General features: G+C 41.3%; 1 long non-coding RNA gene across 2 annotated transcripts; it reads left to right on the top strand.

The window, feature by feature from the left end:
• Positions 1–411: 411 nt before the first annotated feature.
• Positions 412–4,159, top strand: LOC118000807. Of its 2 annotated transcripts, none has more exons than XR_004676562.1 (3): positions 412–502; positions 991–1,341; positions 3,434–4,159. It is a non-coding gene; the product is annotated as an uncharacterized LOC118000807 (long non-coding RNA). The 2 variants fall into 2 exon arrangements; XR_004676561.1 differs by lacking the exon at positions 412–502 and adding an exon at positions 754–906 and having other exon boundaries at positions 3,434–4,158.
• Positions 4,160–4,595: the final 436 nt, after the last annotated feature.

Consider the following 4,595-nt stretch of genomic DNA (forward strand, 5'->3'; position numbering starts at 1 on the left):
CATACGCATATTTTAACTTCAAAGATTTAGCTCTTCAGCAGACCTGGGTGCAGCCCGCTCCTCCAGCTGACTTCCCCAGAGCCAGCAATCTGGGTCACGTGGCTGGCTGACCCCCTCCTGTACCACCTACCTCCACTCCCTGACCTGCCATCAGATCCCACCCCAAGGAGCCAGTCATCCCCGTGAAACAATGAGCAATTCTTATAAGACACAACTGGAGCTCTGTTACTGTGGCACAGGAAGGCTTGATAAGATCTCCTAGCCACAGCATTCTTTTGTGTCAGCAGACGCAAGTGGGATGTTCCTTCTGCAGCTCTTACTGAGCAAGAGGAAGCAGCCTGTGAAGCACAATGTTCATTGAAATTGGCTTTCATCTGAGGAATCCCGTGGTGGCTCCCACTCCACGATGTGCATTCTGTCTGCAGCTGAGCTCTCCTGATGCATTTCCGTTGTTTGTTCTGAGGGGAAGGCAGCACCTTTATGAGACTCCCTCTTTTACTAGGTAAAGGGCATCACATTGTGCTGGGCAAAGCATTCTGTGTCAGGATGTCTCCAGTGAGTCTGGAGCCTAGAGGGAACATTAAAAATAAAATAGAAAACAATCCCTGCCTGCGCCGTCCTGGCTCACTGATGAAGCACTAGTTACATTGGGGGAGGAACACAAGGGCGCCCCAACGAACCTGAGGCACGCGCATGCTTTGTCTTTAGGAGCAGGAAGTTATCGGTTGCTTTCGTTATTACAGTGGGCACAAAGCCACAGGCCGCACAGGGTGGTACTTAACTATGGCGCTGAGTGCTGTGGGCCCTATAGAACTGCCCAGAAGCAAGTTGGGCTCCGTTATCTATTGTATCTATTAAATTTCAGAGCAGTTCTGACTCTCAAAGGACAAACATGGGGAGGAGGAGGTAACCCACAGTCAAATCATAGGTAAGAAATCTCCCCATCTCATTGTCCTAGTTTTATAATTTGGCAATACATTTTCTTTTCAGAGAAAAACATTCTGGATCCAGGAGTCTTCTGATTAATAAGAGGTCTAAATCAGTACATGGAGAAACAAGTCAACACGGGTTAGTCTATCTTTTCTTCCTGCTGGACGCCTCCTCTCATCTCTCATGGCCCTTCCTTCTCTGCTCCACCCCATCTGGACTGACCAGTCTGTAATGCAAAGGAAGATAAAAGATGAACTCTCCATGCGGATAGGAGAGTGAACACCTTATTTTCATTTCCACGGCACTTTTGACTCGGCGTATACTTTTTCCCCTCACCTCTCAAAATAAGCTGGCGAAGTTAAGAAGGCAATGTCTATCTCGGCAGTAGAGGGACTCAGCAGAGAGAACAAGGTAAGAAACCCTCAAGCCTCATAAAGAGCTTGCATGAGTACATGAAGGAGAAGTCACGTGTGAGATTTCTGGCCCAGGCCCTCTTCATTAGGCTGGGCCCCTAGATACGAGGACAAATGATCAGTCTCCAATCTGAGCAGCAAGACTAGCTTTTCTCACCACCAGAAGCCTAAAGTCTGTGGTTTTTTGTGACAGATATATAAGGAGATAGGTGACACTGGAGAACTTGAAAAACATGGATGTTGTTTCTTGGAATCCAGTGTACTTGTTCTAGTCTGAGAAAAACAGACATCAATCTTATAAGTGATGCAGGATACAGACGAAAATGTCAACCAAAGGCAATTAACTTTGTCCAGAAGGAAAGATTTGAAAAAGTCCTAAGAAGTTAAAATTCTGACTAAACCCCATGAGGAGGACCCAAACTGTTTTCTAAAGGCTTTTCTTAGCTGAGCTAATAATAGAACTCTTGAATACCTGGAAATTTTGTGGAGTCTTCTGTTGGATATTCTTACGAAAGGATTTGCCCAAGTTTCTAGTGACTTTTCCCCTACCTCTGATATGAGTAGTTCATCTCTGATTGGAACAGGCTTCTGGAAAAGAGAATTTATATTAGGGATTAGCTTTGGATAGAAGGGACCCAAGAAACTCTCTTCTTCAATCGTCCTCTTCCCCCAACTTCGGTTATAAAATTTAAATTAAATTAAATGACAAAATAAAATGGATAACGAGTGACCAAAGCTATGTAAAGGTGATCCTGGCAACAAGTGGGAGATTCTGGGGGTCCTTCTAATTTTAAGGTCCTATGACTTTAAAAATCCTGGAAGAATAATGCTGATGCATTTAAGTTATTTTGTTTATTTTAATTTAATTTTTTTTTAAGAGAGAGAGTGTGATGCTGGGGGGAGAAAGGGGCAAAGGGAGAGGAAGAAAGAGAATCTTAAGCAGGCTCCATGCCCAGCATGCAGCCTGTTTTGGGGCTCAATCTCACAACCCTGAGACATGACCTGAGCCGAAATCAAGAGTCAGATGTTTAACTGACTGAGCCACTTAGGTACCCCAACTGATGTATATAATTTCTACACATATATTGGTGATCTCTGGGTTAGAGCCACATAAATAATATCCAGAAAAGATATCACATATTAGATTAGAATACATCTATTCAGTTCACTTTTTAGGCCAAAAAAATATATATATATGCTAAATACCTGCTGTGTGCCCAGGACTTCAGAACTTGCAGCAAATAAAAAGACACACTGCAGTGTGGTCTGAAGGCTATCATATAAACAGATGATTTTGGTGTAATATAGTATTAGCTAAGTAGAGTGACAGCCAGGTTAACACAGGCCCTATGATTCTTAATTCACCTTGTGAAGGAACAGGAAGGGCTTCTAGAGGGGCTAGTGCCAGAGATGGTACTTAGAGCTTGAAAAGTAATTATCTAGGTGAGGAAGATAGAGGAGAAGATTCTAGACAGGAAGACTCACATGAGGCAAGTAAGGGGGTCTGAGACATAGGGCACCTTCGAAGAACTACAAGTAGTTTGGTGTTTCTGAACTGTCTAGAGTAAGGCAGGTAAGGGCAGGTAAGGCCAGGCACAAAGTCTGTCTGTCCTGAAACTTTAAAGCTTCTGTTAGGACACAGATGAAAGAAATCAGAACAGAATTTACACCTTAGCACTTTCTGATACTAAGACTCTAGGAATTAGACAGCGTGAGGTTGTGTATCAGAGAAACTGAAAAGGCAAAACAGGTTATGGTGAAATCAAAAGATTTACTTAAAGGTCATGAAAGGCCACTAGAGTTGAAGGTGGGGATAAAACATGATTGACATCTTGCTCAGTTGGTTATGGCCTCTTAGGAGAATTTTATTTATTTATTTATTTATACTTTTTATTTGAGAGAGAGAGAGAATCCCAAAGACTCCCTACTAAGTGTGAAGCCCAATGCTGGGCTCCATCTCATAACCCTAAGATCACAACCTGAGCCAAAATCAAGATCGGACGCTCAACTGACTGAGCCACCCAGGTGTCCCTCTTGGGGGAATTTTAAAGAGCATTAGCAATGTGACTCTCTCTCTTTTTTGCCTTTAGCAGCAACCAACAGGATATCTACAAAGGCCTGGATCCTGACTGCAATGCTGTGCACCTAAGAATAAATGAAAATGAAATCAGAACAGAAGAATAAAGGGCAAGGGAGAGAATCAAACTCCACAGGATATGTGTAAAATGCTTTTAGTGACCTCAAATTATGGGATTAAAAATGGAATGAAAAGGAAATGGTTTTGAAAGTAAATGATGGAACGCAAGCATTTGAACTTGCTCTCTAGGAAGTAACAATAGCAAACCTCACTTAAGCTTCTGTGTATTTAGAAAATCAGAAACAAGGAGAAATACTGGGACCATTCTTTGGTTGGGGAGCCATTAGAAACTACTATTACTAAGATAATTCTCGAAAAGACAAGAAAGACCTCCATTAAAACAATAAAAAGGAGAGTCCACAGGGCCTCTGGAAGCAAGGGGCTTGAGTTGTTAGCGTCTCACCTCCCCTTCTTTTGTCCCAAACTCCATCCCTTACCTACTGGGGAAGGTCAAAACCCAAACAACTCTAGAGCCATGAGGGCCAGCTGTATCATTAGCAGGGCCCAGAAGAAAATGAAAATGTAGAACCTCTTATTCAAAAAGCAGAAAATAGCATGCTACTAGAGGTATTAAAATGAACACTTTTCCCTTTCTTCCAGTCTTTCTCTTGACTTGTCATCGTGTCTTTTTTATTTTTACTTACTGCATTATAAATAAAGAAAAAAATAAAAATTTAAATTATTAGCATGAATTTTATCATTCATTTTTATATTGATACATTCTAGTCTTAAATATAAAGCCCTTTAACTTGTATGTAGAATCATCATAATCACACAATTTGCATTTTATAGCTCTTACATTGCATATGTATTTTATTCCTATCAGAAGGGCAGAAATGCTGCAGAATACTAACTCAACTGTTTTTATTTCCACTTCCTTATGCAAGTACATTCTATTAACACTACCTTCAACTTACAGATGGGTAAAGAAAGACTAACAGAAAAGGTAACCATGGGTCACTCTCTTTCCTTTGGATCATGATTTCTAGCATATGTGATTGGCTAATACAGGGAAGTAACATGAGTAAGGAAAGATATGACAGAGTTCCTTAGTTGTTTTGTGTTTCTTAGAACTCCATTATCTTCTATCTGCTTATGAAGCAAGTTCCCTTTCA

Source organism: Mirounga leonina, unplaced genomic scaffold (assembly GCF_011800145.1).
Source record: "Mirounga leonina isolate KUSES-001 unplaced genomic scaffold, KU_Mleo_1.0 Mir_53, whole genome shotgun sequence".
Lineage (NCBI taxonomy): Eukaryota > Metazoa > Chordata > Mammalia > Carnivora > Phocidae > Mirounga > Mirounga leonina.